General features: G+C 29.6%; 1 protein-coding gene across 3 annotated transcripts in view; it reads right to left on the reverse strand.

Annotated features, from left to right (window-relative positions):
• Positions 1-18,873, reverse strand: part of LOC140445872 (testisin-like) — a 169,969-nt gene extending 151,096 nt beyond the window's left edge. For all 3 annotated transcript variants that reach the window (XM_072538277.1, XM_072538275.1, XM_072538276.1), the window contains exon 1: positions 18,812-18,873. The gene's annotated coding sequence lies outside the window, so the exon portion shown is untranslated. The remainder of the gene's footprint in view (positions 1-18,811) is intronic.
• Positions 18,874-23,563: the final 4,690 nt, after the last annotated feature.

The raw sequence follows: 23,563 nt of genomic DNA on the forward strand, positions 1-23,563 counted from the left end.
TAATTCCTTCCAATATTCTTCTAATATACTTTTTTAATCTTCAATAATTATTTGTGTATAATTATAAATGTGCATTAAAATATATGCATAATTTTTAATCTTCATTTAACTCACTATATTAAACAATTGGACTATTTGTAACTGATTGACGAATTAAATGGACTGGACGGACTTTCTTATTAAACTGCTTGACTTCTGACTAAAAACTGCCATCTTGAATCCAAATCACGGGTATTTATATCTTTTTGGATATTCCAGAATCATCTGGCAAGAGATCATGTTCCAATTTGTTCCATTACTTATATATAGATGTTCTCGAAAAAATATCTGTTCCATCCACCGACATAATCATTATTCCAGAATGTTCGACCGTAAACAATGGTCACACTCTGCACTCTGGAGAATTCGTTAATGTTCCATTGATAATTTTGTTGACATTTAGGCTTTTCAGATCAGAATAAACATTCAAATTAGTAACTAACACTCTAATTTAATAAAATACACATTTCAAACAATATATTATTATAACCCCACTTATATTCGTATTATGATTAATTTCTATCTGTCAATTACTTACTGTATAGTTGGTTGCCTAGGCACATGGCTCACTTAAATATATTTACAACATTAAAATACAACTTTTTACACTTATTATATGCTAATTTATTAAAAATGCCCTCACATAAATAAATTTTTATAAAATTCTCTAGTATATGATTTATTTAAAACAACCAAATATCTAATATTATGTAGTATATAACTTATAAATTATTTTCTATAAACCCTAATCGTATCAATACCCCAAAATAATATTTAAAATAAATAATTTACTTATTATTTTTTTACCTTATTAAATTTAATAAATTAATAATTCAATTTTTTTTTTATTATTTAAAATGTGTTAAATACATCCCTGTTCGCTGTCTATGTCAAAGCAGAGAACAACGGAGCACAGTTCGGCTATTCTATGGTCAAACTGTCATGTCAAATGGGGCAATGGATGCGATATCAGAGAATAAAATATAACCTTAATTAAAAATATAATCGATATGGTGTTCTGTTTGTTTATAGACAAAATCTAGGAATTATTTCCATTCAAAATAACTTTCATCAATATAAATTGGTAAGTTTTTTTTTTTTACACTATTATATTAGAAAGACATTTTTATAGCAATTATAGTATCAATTTTGTGTCTAACCCCAAATTATGAATTTTAGGGTACAAATTAATTTCCATATATACAAAATTCAACAAGTATGCTGTCAAATTGATTCAAAATAATGAAATCTACCATCTACCATTTAACAAATCAAGTCTATTGAATAAAATGGATATATCAGTAAGTTATTAGTGTTATTATATTTGTGTTAAAGGTATAGAAATCATTATTCAATCTCTTCATGATATTGAAAAATGTCGTTGATATGAAATATGCCTCTTAGTCTGTTCTCTGCATCTATTAACACATAACTATTTAGTCCATTCTGATTTTCAATTGTATATGGACCTTCAAACATTGGTTGTAATTTCTTACAACGGTTTTCTTTAACATTACTTTTTCTAAGTGAACGAATTAACACTAGGTCTCCTTTTTGAAATGTGATTGGTTTTTTTATATTTCGATTTTGTCTTCTGATATATTTTTCAGCTTTCCTCCTAATTCGGTTATTCACTTTCTGCATTACTTGTTCTAACATATCCTGATTATATTCACTAATCCACTTTCTGTTTCCTATATGGCCAAACATTAAATATTCTGGTACTTCCTCTGTATTCAAATTATGTGTATTATTTAAAAAATACTCTACTTGTGGTATATGTTGCTGCCAAGTTTCGTGTTGATTTTGGCACAGTATCCTTAAATATTTTATAACTTCTTTAATATATCTTTCTGCAGGATTTGCCTGAGGATGTCTGATACTTGTAAAATGAATGTTGATTCCCTTTTTCTCACAAAATGTCCGAAATTTTTGGTTGTTAAAATATGTAGCATTATCTATTATGCAATTTCTAAATGGTCCTATTTCTTCGAAAAATTGATTAATATATAATTTTAATGTTTTAACATTTGTTCTAAAGCAGGGATATAGTTTAATAAATTTTGTATATAAATCAACTATCACTAGTATATGCTTTTTTCCTGTTGGACTGAGAACTAAATTTGAAATAAAATCCATGGAAACTGTATTTAGTTTTTCATATACAACATTAGATTTATATGTGTTCTGGTTTTTGAAATTCTTTTCTTTGTTTAGTTGACATATTGGGCATTGGGTAGTAATTTCTTTTGCTATACTTATGTCATTCTTTGCAAAATAATTGTCCCTAAATAGCATCCATAGCTTTCTTGAACCAATATGCATATAATTGTTATGTAAATTTTTCAATATTTTCTTTGCTAAAGTTCTAGTTATTACATATACTTCTATGCCATTTATTATTTTATAATATACCCCATCTTTCCTAAGGACTTTTTGTTTTTCACTCAAATTGATCTGATCTCTTATAATTTCTTCTTTAGAATATAATCCAGTACTTTCTACTAATTGATTTAATCCAATTTTTATTGTTCGCTGCCCTTTTTGTGGTATATTTTCTAACCTTGATAAAGCATCTGCCACTATATTGGATTTTCCAGAAATGTATTTGATTTCAAAGCAGTATTCACTAAGTATTAGACTCCACCGATGTATTCTACTGTTTCCATATTTGTTATTTAATATAGACGTTAAAGCTTGGTGATCTGTTTCTATTGTAAATTCATTACCCAACAAATAAACCAATATACTTGCTAGTTCTAATTCTGAAACTGAGTAACCCTTTTCATGTGGCTTTGTAATTCTTGAAATGAATTGTATTGGGTATTCGACCCCATCATGTATTTGTAATAATACCCCTGATAATCTCTCTATTGATGCATCTGTTCTTAATATGAATGGCTGTGTGTAGTCAGGATAGTATATTTTCAAATTTGACAGAAAAATGTTTTTAATTTCTTGGAATGCTAGTTCTCTTCTCTGATCCCATCTCCATTTTACACCTTTTCTCAGTAGTTCAAGTAATGGAATTTCTTTTATACTTAGATCTGGTATCATCCTTTTATAATAATTAATTATTCCAATAAATCCTCTTAAAGTTCTTAAATTGTGTGGTGTTTTATATTCCTGAATGACTTGTGTCCGTTCTGGATCCATTTCGATTCCCTTAGTGTTAAGTTTATAACCTAGATATATGACTTCTTTTTGAAAAAATGTACATTTTTCTTGATTTATTTTTAGTCCAACTTTGTCTAATCTATTTATTATAATTTTTAGGTGTTTCTCATGATCTTCAGCCGTTTTAGAAAAAATTAATATATCATCAATGTAGTGAATTACAAAATGTTCATATTGATCCAAAATATCATGAAGACATCTACATAGAGCACTGCAAGATGATTGAAGTCCAAATGGTACTACTTTGAATTGATATACTACTCCATCTATCTGAAATCCTGTATACTGTCTACTTTTTCTTTCTAGAGGTATTAACCAAAAGCTATGCTGTAAATCAATTTTAGTGAAAAATGACATTCCTGTAATTCTTCCTAGTATTCCATCTATACTCATTGGTGCTTCAAATTGCTTTTCAGTGATCTTGTTAATATTCCTTGCATCCAAACATAACCTGATTTCACCTGACCTTTTACGCACTACTACTATAGGGTTGATAAAACGTGTATCTGCCTTCTCAATGATTCCATCTTCTAACATATTATTAATTGTTTTGTTTACTTCTTCTCTGTATTTATATGGTATTGGGTATGATTTTGTTTTAAAATCTTTTTCTTCTTTAACTTTTATACTATGGATATAATTTTGTGCAATTCTATTTTCTTTATTGACAAGTCCCTTGTGTTGCTGCAATATGGAAATGACTATTGATTTATATTCTTCAGGGCAATTTAAAACTTTTATCATATCTTCTTCTTTACAAATAAAATTATTCTTCATTATGTACTCATTATTCCTTGCTTCCAATTTTACGCACTCCGCCTCGTAGGCATCCATCTGCTTAAAATTTCCATTCCTTAAATATTCACTACAATAATTATTCTTTACATTCTTTTGGGACATTTCCCTATCATCAAAATACATTTCTTCTTCATAAACATCATTATTTTCTTTTAATAATATCCTATCAACTCTTATTCCTTCTTCTACCTCATCTTTCTGCATAAATTTAATTATTTGCCCTTCCAAAGTTACCATTTTTTCTTCAAAATCTATCTTTACTTTCTTCTTTTCCAATTCATCATTTTCCATTAATATATCAACACATAAATCCTTGACAATAAATCCTTGCATATTAATTTCTTTATTAAGAATATTAATTTTAAAATTGGCTAGTTTATCAATTTCACCCAACTTCTTATTATTTGCACCAATAATTTTAATTTTTGGAATCTTTATTATATCTGATAGTTTTAATGTATTAAAAATAAAATTCTCCGAGACTAATGTACTTTCTGAACCAGTATCTATCATAATTTTAATCATTTTATTTTTGGCCAAAGCATTTATATAAATTAAATTAATAGATTCAATAATTTTCTCTTCATCTAAAGAAATAAATTCAGAAGGTTTTTCATAATAGCAATGGCCTAACTTGTAATTCAGAAAGTTTACTGCACAAAATTTTGATTATTAGAATTGTCAGATTGTATCTGACCACTTGGATCTGATGTCCTATGTCTTTCCCTACTATGACTTCTACTCACATTTTCTTGCCTTGTACTATTTCGTTCCCTGTCTTCACAGCTTCTATTCCTTCGAACACAATTTACCTGTCTGTTATAGTTAGGTCGCTCTGTATTTCTTCTATTGTTAAAATCTTGTCTATTATTATTAGTACTGTTATTAAAATGTTGTCTTTTATAATTAGTATTATTATTAAAATTTTGTCTATTATAACTAGTATTATTATTAAAGTTCTGTCTATTTGGATTACTGTTAGTATTATTAAAATTTAGTAAACTATCACCATACCTAGTATTATTGTTATATGATTGTCTATATTGTTGATTATCATTTTTATTATATTGAAAGTTATTGTTGTTTTTTCTGTTGTTATTATTACTTGTCATATTGCCTCTTTGTATTCTTTGAATAAAATTAATAAAACTATCTATTGTTTGAATATTTTGTACAGTTACGGTTTGCACAACATCAGCATCAAAATGTCTAGATACATTTAAGACTGTTTCATCCTCTCTAAGTGGTGGTTCTAAATATTTTGCAACTGTTATCAATTTCAATGCATAATCTACCATATTTGATTTTAAATTTTGATTATACTTTCCAAAATATAGAATTTCTCTAAACTTGGCTTGCTTTTATTCACCCCAATAATAATTTAAAAATTTATTTTCAAATGTTTGAAAATTATCTAAATCATTCTCAATACTAGCAAACCAAGTTGCTGCATTGTCATTTAATGTCATTCTAATATAATCTTTAATATCATTAATATTATTCACCAATCTTAATTTATGTTTTAAACTATTTATGTATACTCTAGGATGCAAATTTTTTATATTACCAGAGAATTTAATCCCAGTCTCATTTGTTAAATTTAAGTAAGGTCTCCCTATGTCTCTCATTTGTGAAATATCATCTATTCTCTGTTCCACATTTCTTATTTGATTACTATTTATTTGGATATTTTGTTGTATATCGTCTAATTTTTCTTCTGTGTTTCTCCTGTCTTCGTTAATTTTTACTTCTAAGTTACATTTCTGTAACTCTATTTTCTGTTCTATATCTATCTTATTATCTTGAATAATCCTCTTTACTTCTGTCCTCTCATTTTCTATCCTTTTCTTGTAGTCATTCCGTATAATTTTTATTTCATTTGCTACTTTTTTCTCTGCAGCTTCAAGTTTTTTATCCATTTGTTTTTCTATTTGCTTTACAATTTTATTATTATTATCTTCTATTTTCTTTTCTAATTTTCTATAATTCTCTTCCATTTTTTTCGTGTTCTCTTCCATTTTTTTCGTATTCTCTTCCATTTTCTTCGTATTCTCTTCCATTTTCTGTTCCATTTTTTTCATGTCTTCTTTGACTTCTTTTGAATTCTCTTCTATTGTCTTGTTCATCTGCATCATTAATGACATCAAAGCTGCCATATTGACATTTTCCTCTCTTTCTGGATTCATTTCTGCAGTATCTTGTGGAACTTGAACTAAACTCTCCTCTTGTATAGGTTGTGTTTCTACTTCCACATCTTCTTCATTCTTTTTGCTTCTTGTACCTTTCTTTCCTTGAGACATTTTGAGACTTTACTTGTTCAAATATAATTAAAATCTATACTTTTTCTTTCTACTGATAATTAATTTAATTATATGAGAGCACTTATCTTCCCAAACTAATTCTTTTAAATAGAGAGCCACCGCGTTGGGCGCCAAATTGTTATGATGTGTTTTTTGTTTGAATGATGAGCAATGAGTATTTTTAATAATATAATATATAGGGTTTTTATCGCGGTTCTCAAAGAATTAGTTTGTAAGTACTTTTTTAAATTATCTTTATTATAACTATTATGAAACACACATATATATCTAACCTAGCCAATGTAAATTTAAAATAAACTATCTTTAAATTGATATTCTTATAAAACTAATTAAATTCTATAGACAATGTAAAATTTAAACAAACTATCTTCAGAATTGAAACTGTTATGACACTAACTAAATTATATTAACAAAATTTTGTACCTTTCTTTCACTGAATGCCTAAATGAACTGTTTTCCACTATATATATTCTAATCACCACTGAATGTCTTCGTACTTCGGTTATCCTTGTTTTTTTTTGAAATTACTTTTTCCAATTATCAGCTTCTACCAATTTAAGATATATTTTTCTTCACCAGCATTTATACACCACCAAGCAAACCAGCAAACAGCATTTATATTTATTCTTCTTTTCAATATACCAATATCCAATTATTATAAGTTGATTTATACTAATCTCCAATCATAATATAATTTTAATTCCTTCCAATATTCTTCTAATATACTTTTTTAATCTTCAATAATTATTTGTGTATAATTATAAATGTGCATTAAAATATATGCATAATTTTTAATCTTCATTTAACTCACTATATTAAACAATTGGACTATTTGTAACTGATTGACGAATTAAATGAACTGGACGGACTTTCTTATTTAACTGCTTGACTTCTGACTAAAAACTGCCATCTTGAATCCAAATCACGGGTATTTATATCTTTTTGGATATTCCAGAATCATCTGGCAAGAGATCATGTTCCAATTTGTTCCATTACTTATATATAGATGTTCTCGAAAAAATATCTGTTCCATCCACCGACATAATCATTATTCCAGAATGTCGACCGTAAACAATGGTCACACTCTGCACTCTGGAGAATTCGTTAATGTTCCATTGATAATTTTGTTGACATTTAGGCTTTTCAGATCAGAATAAACATTCAAATTAGTAACTAACACTCTAATTTAATAAAATACACATTTCAAACAATATATTATTATAACCCCACTTATATTCGTATTATGATTAATTTCTATCTGTCAATTACTTACTGTATAGTTGGTTGCCTAGGCACATGGCTCACTTAAATATATTTACAACATTAAAATACAACTTTTTACACTTATTATATGCTAATTTATTAAAAATGCCCTCACATAAATAAATTTTTATAAAATTCTCTAGTATATAATTTATTTAAAACAACCAAATATCTAATATTATGTAGTATATAACTTATAAATTATTTTCTATAAACCCTAATCATATCAAAATATATATATATCTATATATATATATATATATATATATATATATATATATATATATATATATATATATATATATATATAAGAAAAAGTAGTCCAAAATTTTTGACTAGTTTGGAAAAAATATATGTAAATACTCTTTTCTTTTGGGTGTGGTAGTCAATAAAAACAGAGCTTTGCTAAGGCGTACTATTTATTCTGAATCCAAGCTTTCGGTGGTTTTTTGCCACCTTTATCAAGGTCTACAAAGAAAATTACTATGTTTTAAACAGTTTGAATGGTGCCAAAAAAAAAGGCTATAAAAAGTATAAAAAACTTACCCGAATGTAAGATTCGTGGCAGAAACAACAAGGTTAAATAACATGATATACTGAAGTTGCAATTACACTTTAAAAATTACTGTTAAAAAAACACTTTAAAATTTCTAAATACGTTAAAAGTTAAAAACAAAATTAAGGACGACATGTTAACACAGTCGTCGCTGCAGGCTTGATTTCAGTCACATTTCATTTGTGAAAACACAATGGTATAGAAAACCCATATGTAGCAATAGATTCATAAGCTACCACTCTCACCATCCTCCGAGGATGAAACCTAATTTAGTCCTAGCGATGAAAGAACGTGTCAAAAGGTTATCTCATCCGGATTATCTCCAACATGATCTCAACCTCTTACGTAATATTTTTGTTGAAAATTCATATCCTCTAAGACTGATTAATAAATTAATTTTTAATGTTCCCTTTGTTAATAGAAACAACAGACTTACTATGTCACAATCAGTGCCCTCAGCACAAAATAATTCAGCTTCAACAAGTGTGTATTTTTATGCCCTTCCATATATTCCAAAACTAACTGTTGAACTCACTAAGATTTTTAAAGACTTTAAGAATATCAAAATAGCTAACAAGAACATCAAAACCATACGTCAGCTGTATAGCATATACATATATATATATATATATATATATATATATATATATATATATATATATATATATATATATATATACATATATATATAAAACAACCCCTAACCACTCTAGAGACTACAGATGTTGTTTATTGCATTCAATGTACTGAATATCCATCCACGTACATTGGTGAAACTGGAAGGAATCTGTCTAGCCGTATTATTTCTCATAAGAGTGATTGTAGATTAAACAAACCTACTTGTGCTTTGGCAGAGCATACTATCGATCTAGACCATAAGATAGATTTCAACAATGTAAAAATATTAGCCAGAGAGAAAAATGAATTTAAGAGAACTTTCTTAGAGATGGTACATATCAGCAAGAGTGATAATAACAATCTTAATAAGAGATCTGAGATCCAGAATCTTAGCAAAATTTACAATTTTATATTGACTTTTGACTGAGCTATTTTGCATCTCAGAGTTTTCTTTGTTCTTTTCTTTTGTTAAATATTTCAGTATTAATTGAATACTTGTGATCAAACTTCAGTTACTAATTTAGATTTGTTTTGTTTGAGTTATTATTTTTTCTAAACCTATTTACTAAATACTATTTTCTTTCGATTGCTTATGTCATGAATAACATTTTGAACTTCCCGCTTATTTTTAAGTTGGTAATACAGTTGGTAGTACTCAAAATTCATAAACAGTATCTTGTGAGACGTTAATTTCAAAGTTGTTTTTTGTATTTTCTCCTAACTATTTAAACAATAATTGTCCACCCACGTTCTCTTTCTGCTCGTGAAATGTGACTGAAATCAAGCCTGCAGCGACGACTGTGTTAACATGTCGTCCTTAATTTTTGTTTTTAACTTTTAACGTATTTAGAAATTTTAAAGTGTTTTTTTAACAGTAATTTTTAAAGTGTAATTGCAACTTCAGTATATCATGTTATTTAACGTTGTTGTTTCTGCCACGAATCTTACATTCGGGTAAGTTTTTTATACTTTTTATAGCCTTTTTTTTTGGCACCATTCAAACTGTTTAAAACATAGTAATTTTCTTTGTAGACCTTGATAAAGGTGGCAAAAAACCACCGTAAGCTTGGATTCAGAATAAATAGTACGCCTTAGCAAAGCTCTGTTTTTATTGACTACCACACCCAAAAGAAAAGAGTATTTACATATATATATATATATATATATATATATATATATATATATATATATTATATATATATATATATATATATATATATATATATATATATATATATATATATATATACAAACAACACAGTCAGAGGGGTTGCAGTCAGAAAATTGGCCGGGATGTTAATGAAACACTCTATTGACTTTTTGTCTAGCTTTCGGAATGGTTTTATTCCTTTTTCAAGACACTGTAATAAGAAAAATATGTAAATATTTATAAAATATCACAATTATTCTTCAGTGCAACTTACTAGTCGTTGAGAATATTTGTAAAAGCATTGACACTCAACATTAAAAATACACATATAAAATATAAAATAATGGACAAAATACATTCTAAAATTTTTAAAATTTTGGTAAAGGTAGTAAAACTTACTTTATGGCATCTTTTACTGGTGTGTTTTAACTCTGACACATAGACAACAGAAAGAAAAAACCCTATGATTAAAAAGTAATTAGGTGTACTTAATATTATGTTTCTTTTTAAGAAATACTAGAGGCCCATCTTGGGTGATTCACCCAAGGCCCATCTTGGGTGATCAAAGTACCATTTGATGTAGAATTTATACAAAATATGTTACAAATTTCGGTAGATATATATTTTTACAATGTAATACCAGTTTTATTCCAATTACATAAAAATAACTTGTTTTAAAAATTGTTTCATTTCTTATAGGTACTTTTACTTCACTGAGAAAATATTTACACCTAACTACACTCACATCTGTTAATTTAGATATATTCAAATATAAATTAATATTTATCATTACTAAGTATTGGTGCATAAAAGTTTACAATACCTGAAATAATATTTATAACAGAGTCCATATAAGGAACTGGGAATAAATTAACTCTTGCTTTAAGAATTTTAAAGATTTTTAGCAGTTGTATAGTTCTTTCAACGTTTACTCTTACTAAAGCAATTTCAGCAGTACAAAGAGCATCTTGCATTGATAATTATTATTGTTTTCTTTTTTCTAAAAATCATGATCTCAATAATTCGATTTTCTTTTCAATGCATTTATTTTCTGTCAAAAAGCCCTTATCTACCATTATAACATCCTCATTTGGTGTCAATTTATCCAATAATCTTGATTGAATAAAAATTTGAGATAATTTTGTCTAAGATACGGCCATCTTGAACAGGATTTCAAATGTAGTTAAGACCAGATGGTCCTATTCCAATCATAACTTTTAATGTGTGGTCCCCTGTGTACTGAGAATAAGTTATTACGCGACACTTAAGACACTTGCTTTTTTGTAAAAGTAATTCTGTGCAGTCCAAAATAATCCTTGTTTTAGGAAATTTCTTAAAACTAACAGGTATACTTAATCTCTCCTTTTCGTGGACAAGGGGTTGCAGGTTTAAATACTTCAAAAAAAGCTTCCACCGTTATCTGAAAAAAATTTTTACATGTGCTTGCTGAGACACCAAAAATAACAAAAAGGCAAGGAAAAGTAAGGTCAGTTTTTAACTTAAGATCTATCAAATCCCACCTAGGAAGAAATAAAATCATAAAGATGGAAAATAAACAAGGTGTAATAGAAAAAAGCAGAATCCAAATATCTAAGATAACAAGGGAATATTATAGTGACCTCTACAGCTCTAAAAACAGTCCACCTGATACAACTCAACAAAACCTGAAAAAGAAAATAATGAATATAAACTCTGAAATATTACCCACCATAACCGGAAAAGAAATAGAAAAAGCAATTAGAAATATGAAAAGAAATAAGGCTCCGGGAGACGATGAAATTCTAATTGAAATGTTAAAAGAAGGATGGGAAAAGATAAAAGACTACCTAAAGATACTTTTCAATAAATGTTTGTTTGAAGGACAAATACCGCAAGAGTGGAACAAAGCAAATACAATTCTGATATATAAGAAAAGAAATAGATTCAAATTAGCTAACTATAGACCAATATCTCTCTTGTCACAAATCTATAAAACTTTCACTAAGGTGATCACAACTAGACTAAACACCAAATTTGATGTATACCAACCAGTTGAACAGACAGGATTTAGAAAGGGGTACAGCACAAGCGACCACCTTCACACCCTTGAAATATTGATAGAAACGACCAATGAATACATCCTTCCAATATACCTAGCGATTGTTGACTATGAAAAAGCGTTTTACAGCATAGAACTATGGGCAGTAGAAGAAGCGCTAGTTAATTGCCGAATAGATTCACGGTACAAAATGTTAATCCACAATATATATTAAAACGCCACTATGAGAATTCAGCTAGACAGAGATTTGCAAACTCCATTAATTAGAATTTGTAGAGGTATCAGACAAGGGGATACAATCGCACCCAAACTATTTACTCTGGCGTTGAAAGACATTTTTAAATCTATAGACTGGGACAATAAAGGGATTTGTATAAACAAAAAATATTTAAATCATCTAAGATTCGCCGATGATGTACTCCTGATAGCAACAACTATGAAACAACTACGAATAATGATTTCAGACCTAGAAAAAACATCTCTTGAGAAAGGACTAAAAATAAATCTAAAGGAAACTATAATAATGACTAATACAGAAGACAGACAGTAATTACCATAGGTGGAACAAACACAGAACACGTCCAAGAATATATTTACTTAGAACAAGCTATCAGAGCAGACAAAAGTAACCAGACTAAAGAAATAACCAGAAGAATAAGAATGGGGTGCTGCATTCCGAAAACTCTCATATTATCAAAAACCAAAAAATACCTTTAAAATTAAGAACGAAGGTATTTAATGCATGCGTCCTACCTGTTCTGACATATGGTGCCCAGACGTGGACGTGTACCAAGAGCAACTTAGATAGAATAAAGAAAACTCAAAGAGCTATGGAAAGAAAAATGTTGGGAATATCGTTGAGAAATAAAAAGAGGAACGAGTGGATAAGACGAAAGACCGAAACAACAGACGCTGTCAAACATGCATTGAAATTAAAATGGAAATGGGCTGGGCATAAAGAAAGATATAAGGATGGAAGATGGAATAAAGAAATTGGCCGCTGGAGACCATGTACTGCAAAAAGGTCAAGAGGTCGACCGCAAATGAGATGGAAAGATAACATTGAGCAAAGCGCACATCCAATGTGGAAAAGACAAACAGAAGACAGAGACAAATGAAGACAAATGGGAGAGGCCTATATTTAACACATGAATAATAGATTTTGGGCTATAGATAGATAGATAGATTCCAGTGAATGCATTTAAACCGCGATTTGTTTGTATCATATCGTACGAAGTAACTTGTTTGCCTTCACTTAGTACATATGGAGTCACCTAAGTAGCCTTCTATTCTGTGCTGATTTTCAATAAGTGATCCGGCTGTAACTCTGCACTATTTCACGATTTCATCTTCCGTAGTTGTTGACGTTGTTAAATAGGTAGATTCTCAGATGTAAAAAAAATTTTTAAAAAATCGTTTACCAGTCTTCATATCAAAAAAATAAGTAAAACGTTATTTCAATGATTAAGAAAGAACCAGGGTGAGACAATATTATCTAAATAAATTTTCTATCAAATACGATTTACCTAGAAAAAGTAATCCGATTTTTTTAAGTATCGGCTGCATACATTTATGAATTTTACCACTTGCCAGTTTTTCTAGTCGTTTGCAAAGTAGTGGATATGTATATCTTTCGTACATCGAACAGAACATTGTGGCACTGAACAATATCTATTACTTTTCTTCTAATCGCTCATAATTTTTTAAATTTGATTCAGTTTAAAACTCTAATTTATTCAAATTTTTGACATTTATCCCTATTTTTGAAGTTACCTATTTTGACAGTATTTGGCAGCACGGTCGTTTGATAACACGAATAAGTTCTTAAGTTTAAATTCATAACTGTACTTGAAAGAGTTCTCTTATAACAAAAGTGGATGTTGCCATGGGAAAATGATGACTAAAAATTAGTGTAAACAATTTTTTTTAAACAAATGGTAAAATTAATTTTGTTTTTTGACCGTGACAAGTTTTTTAGGTTAACTGGTTCATTCTGAACAAAAATTGTTGTTAGTAACTTTTGTCTTAAATGCATCGTTTTCGAGTTATAAACAATTTAAGGTCTTAAAAAGCACGAAAATAGCCGTATTCAAGGCTCGATAGCCCAGTGAAAAATTTATAATCTAAGTTTAGCAATCTTCAAATTAAACCTTTTTCTCGAAGAACCCGAGTTTTTAATAATACCTTTGTACCAACCGATTTACAACCGTATTACGGAGTTGAATCCTGGACACTAACTGAAGCAATGGAGAAAAAACTTGAAGCCTTCGAGATGTGGCTATACAGGCGAATTCTAAGGATATCATGGACAGACAAGATAACCAACGAGACCGTATTACGAAGAGTGGGCAAAGAAAGAGAGGTGATGTATACCATTAAAAGGAGAAAGTTGGAATATCTCGGACATATAATGAGAAACAGCACTAAATACAGATTACTGAAGGTAATCCTACAGGGTAAAGTATTCGGAAAGCGAGGAATTGGGAGAAGGAGAATATCATGGTTGAAGAACCTGAGGAAATGGTTCTCCACAACAACAACGAATCTATTTAAAGCATCAGTCAATAAAATAATTATAGCCAGAATGATTGCCAATATTCGGAACGAATAGGCACTAAAAGAAGAAGAAGACCAACTGATTGTTTTTTAATTGTTAATTTCGTGCCGGGCATAGTTCCGCGTTCGCTATGTATAGATATACGTTGTCAAAACCACATAGATATTTAAGAAGTTATGATTATTATATATTTTGGTTCTATAAACATTTTTTTAGTAGGGAAAAGTAGCCGAAACTGTACCAGCGCGAATAGTGTACCTTGTGCTTGTATATCGTGACCTAGATTTGAGTGCGGAAGTTTTACAACGTTCACATTTATCAATTTTGTTTTATCGAATGTTTGTATTTTATGGTGGTTCAGTATAGTTTTCTAGTTTCATACGTAAGGTTACAGCATCTGTAAAGGTATGTGCAAACCATTTTGATACATAAATACAGAAAAACATGTATTTGGGTGTATAAAACTGAGTTGCTTCTCTTTGCCGGACCATTTTTAGGTTAGGAATCGTAGTTTATTTACATACAGTGCAAGTTTTCCATATTTTACCACGCCAAGTTGCCTATATTGTACCTGTACAATTTTAGATACTATTGGGTATTTAAGACGTACTTATTTTTAAAAGTAAATAAATAAATAAATAAATAAATAAATAAATAAATAAAATAATAAAATAAATAAATAAATAAATAAATAAATAAATAAATAAATAAATAAATAAATAAATAAATAAATAAATAAATAAATAAATAAATAAATAAATAAATAAATAAATAAATAAATAAATAAATAAATAAATAAATAAATAAATAAATAAATAAATAAATAAATAAATAAAATAAATAAATAAATAAATAAATAAATAAATAAATAAATAAATAAATAAATAAATAAATAAATAAATAAATAAATAAATAAATAAGTAAATAAATAAATAGATAAATAACACACACCGTTCTTGTGTGTTTTAGATGCCCAAAGAAAAATATGGGACTTGGAATGTAGACGACATGATCTGGGCTCTTCAAACATTTCGTAATGGAGACTTAGGATTAAATGAATGTTGCCGGCAGTATGGAGTCCCTAAGCCTACCTTACCTCGTCACTTGCATTTTAAATCGTCGGCTTGCACTTGCAATCCGACGGCGTGCATTTCAAATCGTGGAGAGAACTCAAATACCATATAATTTTAATAAAGAATCACAAATGGCAGAAAAGAAGTGGTTTTATGCTTTTAAAGTTCGTCATAAGGACATAATCTCACTGAGAGAACATCAAGCAACGTCCATGATGTGCGCAAAAGGATTCAATAAAAGAAATGTTTACGTCTTTTTCGACATTCTGAAAAAAATTGTTGATGAGAATAATATTGATGCAACTCGCATATTTAACGTGAAACGAGTGTCAGCACTGTGCAGAGAAAATGTGAAAAGGTTTTCGCACAAAAAGGTAAAAGGCAAGTTGGGTCAGTCTCCAGTGAAAAACGTGGAGTCAACACAACAGTTGTTTGCCGTGCGAGTGCTTCAGGAATTTACGTTCCACCTATGCTTAGATTTAAGTATATGCGAATGAACAATAATTTGAGGGTTGGTGCTCCACGATAAAGTATGGTTGAGATCTCTACATTACTACGTGACTAGTGATCACTTTATAAAATGGCTCCAGCATTTTATTGATTCTGTAAACTCAACAGTAAAAAAAAGTTCTTTTGGTACTGAATGGGCATAAAAAGCACTCCAAGAATCTTAAAGCAATTTTACGTGATAAAGGGCATTGAGGTGTGCAGCCTTTGGATAGATCATTCTTTAAACCTTTAAACGGCTACTTCACTCAATCAGTTGAAAAATGGTTTACACAACTTTACGTAGCTAGCTTGATTTCTGAAGCTTATAGGAGAGCAGCAAGCATTGAAATTGCAGTCAATCATTTCCGACCTAGTAGAGTATGGCCTGTTAATCGCGTGGTCTTCAAAGATCATGACTTTTGTACTCTTGAAAATTTAAATGACCATGAAGGCAGTATAACTCAGGAAGATGGGGAAAATGAAGTGTCTAATGAGACAAACAAGGAACTACTTAGGTCTACAACAGGAGCTAATGTAGAGTACGAAATAATCTGGCCTCAACTACATAGTCCTAAAGAGAGTTTAGCTACGACTACTCCACCCACTAGGCCTACTAAAAAAACTCGTGGAGCAAGTCCAAAACTTAACATTTCAATTGATTCAATTTCTCCGATACCGAAGCCTCATCCAAAATCCAATAAGGAAACAGCACAAAAGTCAATGGTTTTAACGGGAAGTCCCTATAAAACTGATTAATAATTAGCTAAATAGCTACAGTTAGCGCAGGAACAGATAACACAAATAAAAATGAAATTTGTCTACAAATGTGAAAATTATACAGAGTCTGTTCTTCTAAATGCCGCGTCAAGCTCAAATAAACCTGACGTTGTAATAGTGATGAGTGGTTCTGTTCAACTTGCGAGAAAAAAAGAATTGAAGACATGAGTCCAACCTGGAAGCAAAATTTTCTTGCTTTGAATGTAAATAAAAATATTATTTACGTTTAAACTGAATAATTTCTGATATTGGAAAACAAAACATGTTTAATGGTATTCACACTAAAATTTATTTTACTATACACTGATCCCTCTATAGAGGTTACTACGGGTACAATTAAAAAAACCCGTGGTACAATAAAGGCAACTAGTTTTCCACATTATACCACTTGCAACCTATCAGGAAAACATACTTTTTTTCAGTAAAATCGATGATATCAAGTTACAAAAATTATCATGGTGTGTAAATATTTGTTAATTATTTCAATACGTCGTTCAGTTAAATATGCCGTATATTATTTAAATTAAAATTCGAAACATGTTAAGTGGTACACTCTTGGTAACTCTCCCCTACTAAAAAACAGATTTAGTAAGAGTATTAGAAAAAATTGTTTATACATAACAATTTAAATACTGTGTATAAATAATATTTATTTAATATAATTATATTTTAAATACAATAATAACAATAAAAAGAGACTTAATAAAAGATTTAAACATCCCGTAGTTGATGATTTCCTAGATAGGAGTTTTTTTTGTAATATATCATTACAACACATTTAAATTGTCAAACCGGTCAAACTAGTCGAGATAGTTATGACGAATAAATTCTTATTTTTTACCAACATTGTTGTGATTCACATCTACTACGTTTAGTACTTGTGGCCAAAAATAATATTTTTAGTTAAGATATTTAAAATTTTAATTATATATTATTTATTTTCACATAAAGAAATTATTATGAATATTCTACGAGCTGTTTTTAATATGTTTTATATTTATAAAAATTATAAATGTCAAAACAAATCGTCTAAAATTCCTTGCTATCTTACGTAAATGAGACGGAATAATTTACTAAATCTCAAAAATATTAAAATTTTATTTAATTTGTTAGAATTGGCGGTTTCAACGAGGATGTGTATGATTTAAAAGTTATTTAATTTTTAACTCTTCTTTTAGTTCTTATTTTCAACTTTATTCTAGATGATTTCCAAAATTTCATTTGTCATCCGTTTTTTCCTTGGCTCTTGTTGTTGTAACCGCTGTTTTATTTATCTTCATAACAGCTGTTATGTTATATTTAAATTCTTCCTATTATATATATTATATTTTGTTTTTATCTCTTTATCTAAATGTATTTTGACAACTTTTTAAATTCTTATTAATGTTTTATTTTATACTACAAGGTCGTCAAAAAGAAAGCAAAAGTAACAGCAGAAAAGCAAAAGCATATAAACTTGAGGAAAAGGATGTAAATAAGCTCTGCAGAAAGTACATTGTGGGTACTTTATGTCTTCTTTTTCTTCTTCTTTTTATTTAGACATGATTCTGTCTGATTTTCAATGTCTCCAATGCCTCCAGTAAGTTGTCGTTCCATCTTTGTTGTGGTCTTCCTACTGATCGTCTTCCTATTGGGGAACTGTCTCTTACTATCTTTACTACTCTGTTTGTTGTCATTCGGCTTATATATTGATTCCATTTTAGTCTTCTATTTCTTACTTAGCCCTTAATGTTCTCCATCTTGAATCTATGTCGTATATCTGTATTTGTATCTCTGTCCCAAAGTGTTTTACCATCAATTTTTTCAAATATTTTTATGCCTGCAGTTCTTAAAGCAAGTTATTTATAAATGATACAGCAAAATCGTGTTTATTAAAACATCTTTAAAACTGCAAGAGATCTCAAAAATTTAGAAAAAATAAAGCAGGTATAAATAGAAATTAAGCATATTTTTACCTGTATATTATTCTTGTTTTATAAACTTCACACCTACAAGTCTTTCGTTATACTAATCATCACCAAACTATTTATAAGCACTTATTAAAATTAATGTATTCCTTAACTATCTGATTAAATATTTATTATAATTTAAACTTGATTGAGCGAGATACACTAATAGTCTGGGAGGTAGTGAATTTCTATACACTATAGTAGATTCTATGAATATATTTTGGTGGTTATAGTACTTGTTTGACAACGAAAATGTCTGTCAGCTAATGCGACTCCGGGACATTTAGTCAAGAAAAATATGAAAGTACATAAAAACAAAACGGTTTTTGGACTATTTTGGCAAAGAACAAAGAGTATAAATAATTGATTTTGAATTGTTGTTCTAAAACAAATATCTGCAGCAAACCATGTTAGCTGATCATGTGGACATGAAAGAAAAGGAGAGACAACCCGTATTATTTTTGTTAAGCTAAAAATTGTATATAACAAAGTTTATATCGTGCTTAGTATAGCAACGCTGCTGACGACAAAATAGACGAGCCGCGGACTTGCAACGTGAACGTCGTGAAGGATTATTTCAAAAACGATTCAAGTTTTGTGCGTGTAGAACGAACGTTTCGTTTACACTACCATTTGCCACCCAGTTCAGTTCCGTCTACCAAGACTGTTCAGAACTACGTTAAGAACTTCGAAAGTAGTGGTTCTAAATCACAGAAAAAAAGTGGTAGTGTCAAAACTGCTCGCTCACCACAGAATATTGGTGCGAAACTCATTACACGCTAGTACCCGAAAAACCCTATGACGACAAAGCTTAAATCACGGATTAAGCTATAACACTACGAGAAGAATTTTGCATAAAAGTCTTCAGTATCATCCACACAAAATCCAGATTGTGCAAATTCTTAACGTTAGAGATTATTTCAGCCGACTAGTTTTTTGTGAACAAATAGAGCGTATTAATTAAAACGACAACTTGCTGTATAATCTTTGAATGAGTGGTGAAACCTACTTTCATCCAAGTGGTAATTTAAACAAACAAAATTTTCGCTATTGGTTTGACAAGAATCCGCGGCAATTACACGAAATATCTCCATATTAAAAAAAGGTAACCGTATAGTTATAGTAATAAAAACCTAAATAAAAACCTTCTCGCGGCTGGACTACAGGTCGCAAAGAAAACAAGGGCTAAAGAAGACAAAATAAGCAATGAAACTAAACAGCTAATGACGGAAAGAAGAGAATTACTAGCACAAAATAAACGCCATACTCAAGAAAACAGAGAACTTAATAAAACAATTAGAAAAGAACTAAAACGCGACATACAAAAATGAAACGAGAACTTAATAGAGCGAGTCATTGAAAATAACAGAGGCTTAAAATGTCTAAGACCCGCACTGGGAGTTCAAAAAATCATCAAAATTAAAGACGCCAACAATAAGGTAGAGAAGGACAAATATAAAATAACAAATATTGTCGAAGACTTCTATATATCCTTGTACAGCTCGCAAGGCCAGCCTAATGAAACAACAAAGGAGAACGTCAAAAGAAAAATAAAAAACGTGGGATCAGAAGTACTACCAAATATAAAGGGATTCGAAATAGAAAGAGATTTAAAAGAACTAAAAAATAATAAAGCTCCAGGACACGACGGTATAATTGCCGAGCTCTTAAAAACAAGCAAGACATTAACAATCCCTGTACTAACAGAGCTATTTAATAGATGTCTCCATAATAGCAAGATCCCTAAAGACTGGAACGAGAGTCTAGTAATACTCTTACACAAAAAGGGGACAAATGTGTTCTACAGAATTATAGACTTATATCGTTGCTCAGTCAAGTATACAAACTATTTATGAGAATTATTAACAACCTGTTAACCTACAAAATGGACAATTACCAACCGGTTGAACAGGCTGGCTTCCGCAAAGGATATAGTACATCAGACCATCTGCTGACAATGAGAACATTGATAGAGAAGGCAAATGAATGCCAACTACCCGTATTTCTTGCCTTCGTCGACTATGAAAAGGCGTTTGATAGTATCGAGATGTGGGCCATAGAACAAACTATTAATAATTGTAGAATAGATTCTAGATATAGGCAACTAATACATATTATATATGAAAATGCAATTATGATAGTACAACTAGATGAAAATACAAATCCCATCCCCATGAAGAGACGAGTAAGACAAGAAGACGTAATATCGCCAAAGCTTTTCAACCTAGCCCTAGAAGACGTCTTTAAAACTAGTTAATGCCATTGGTCAACCTATAGACGTGTAAGTTAACATACATTTCTTACAGAAATTTATCCAAGTGTTGCTAATTTAAAAGTTAAGATAACGGAAGAAATTAACAAAATAACCCCAGAGGCCATACAAAATGTTGTACAATTTCAAAATTGCCTGGGTTATTGTCAAGAAGTGAATGGTGGGCATTTTGAACTTTTGATTTAATTGTTAAGTACATTGAAAAATACATTCTTAATATTAAGCGACATTATTATCTTCATTCAACCTAAAGTTTTGTGCTAGAGAGATTATCAAAATTTTACATCTTAAAAATCAATTTTCTCTATTATGATTGCACCAAACTTAAAAAACTTTATATTGCTGAATAGAGTCTCAAAATCCCTTTCTAACAAGGTGCCATACGACCTCCTTTGTTATTTAAAATTTTCGAGGATGTGCTTATAATTCAAAGGGGGTGCTGAATGGGTCTAATATTTTCATACTGTAGATTGTCAATTTAAAAATACAAATCAACCTGTTTCAGATTTTTTTCACATAGTACATAATAACGCTAAAATTTATTTCATACATATGGACAGCATGGTTATATTTTCACGTCTCTCTTGCATAATCTTGATTTTTTTCAACCTACTTTAGTGATGAAATTTGGAGGATGACTGGCAACACCGCTTCAAAAATTTATATTTAGCATATCTTTAACCTTTAAATTTACTGTTTTTTGTAGAAAATTTATAATAGAATCCTAATTACTTATCGTTTGATCAAGTTCTCTGATAATACGTTTTGAAAGGTCTAACTGAATGTTTGCGATTTTGTGATCATATTTTAATGTTAAATGACTTACTGCTTCGGCATGGTCAGCTACAAAATTATCAGGTATTTCAGTAGTTGCGTCAAAGAACCTGGTACTGTCATCACTTTCCACATACTTTACCACTTTATCACTAGATTTTATGTCCAAAAGCACTTTCTTCTCAGTTATTATCCTAATTAAATCAATTTTATTTTCTTTATTCAATTTCTTCTTTTTCAACTAGAAGAAATCAAGGCGTAGAAAAAAGATCATCTGTTCCTGTGCCGTGAAACAAATAACATCAAAGTCGAGATAGTTTATATATCGAAAGTGTTAAGTTTGTGTTGAGAAAGAAAATAATCTTATTTATCGAAAGTGTTTAATTTAAAAGAAAAGTGAAAGCAGTTTTGATTTCTTGTTCGCTGACTTAGACGAGACTAGCAGATTTAATAGTAACAGCATCTGTAAGTACAATTAATTTATTCCTCCATTGGGAGAACTCAAGTATGCAGAGGGTAGAGATGTTTGTTTCGGTGCAAGAGATCTATGTTAGATATCGGGAACAGATCTAAAGGTCGTGGCATATTATCGTGCACGTTGCATTTCCAGCACATAGCGTTTCCGAAAAATATAATTTAAATGGTTTTAAATATGAACAACGCACACTGTCCGGAACATTGCGTTTCAGACACTTGTTCAATATATACGAACACAATATTTTACTGATGCCGACGGCTTCGCAACGAGTCGTAACCGGTTTGTAAGGATAATGTTAATTAGATACCCGTCGTTTTCCCCTTGTTGTTTATTTAGGTCTTTGTTTGATTTTGATACAGAGTATTTAAAAAAATAATTTTCGAGGCTCTTTTTAATAGGAATTTAATAATAATTAATAGGTTTAACAATTATTTTAGAACGAATAGGATTCAGTTTAAATATGTTTTAAATTTAATTTCACCTTCAGTTAAAAAACGAAATACTACATTTAACGAAGCCATACATATCAAACCAAAAAGTATTTTTAAAAAGAAGAGGTATCACTTCCGTACAAAAGTCCTACTTGTTTATCACTTCCATGATTAATTGTCACAAAGCAATAAAAACACATGCATAAATGACAAAATAGCCTCGAAAATTATTTTTTTAAATACTCTATATCAAAATCAAACAAGTTCCTAAATAAACAACAAGGGGAGAACGACGGACATCTAATGCACATTATCCTTACCAACCGGTTACGACCTATGTCCCGGACAGTGTGCGTTATTCATATTTAAAACCATTTAAATTATATTTTTCGGAAACTAAACACTATGTGCTGGAAACGTAACGTGCACGATAATATGCCACGACCTTTAGACATGCGGTTAGCGAACGAGTTCTACACGAGCATACAGGGCATGATTTTAAACAATATCTCACAGAGAATTATTTAAAACGGAGCGTTAATAAATTTTAGTAAGTTTTTTTAATTGTTTATAAGCTGAAAAAATTAATATAGGAAATACTCTGACAAATTTGAAAAAAGAAACTGTGCAGTCCAAATTTAATCCCTTCAAATTATTGTTGTTTGTTTGGGTTTATATGACGGCGAATGGATTTAGTGTCCGCAGTCATATAAACCCAAACAAACAACAATAATTTGAATTTGTCAGAGTAGGGCATATAGATATGCATATTTGGTATTAATTTTTTATATATGAAATGAATT

Source organism: Diabrotica undecimpunctata, chromosome 7 (genome assembly GCF_040954645.1).
Source record: "Diabrotica undecimpunctata isolate CICGRU chromosome 7, icDiaUnde3, whole genome shotgun sequence".
NCBI classification, from domain to species: Eukaryota; Metazoa; Arthropoda; class Insecta; order Coleoptera; family Chrysomelidae; genus Diabrotica; species Diabrotica undecimpunctata.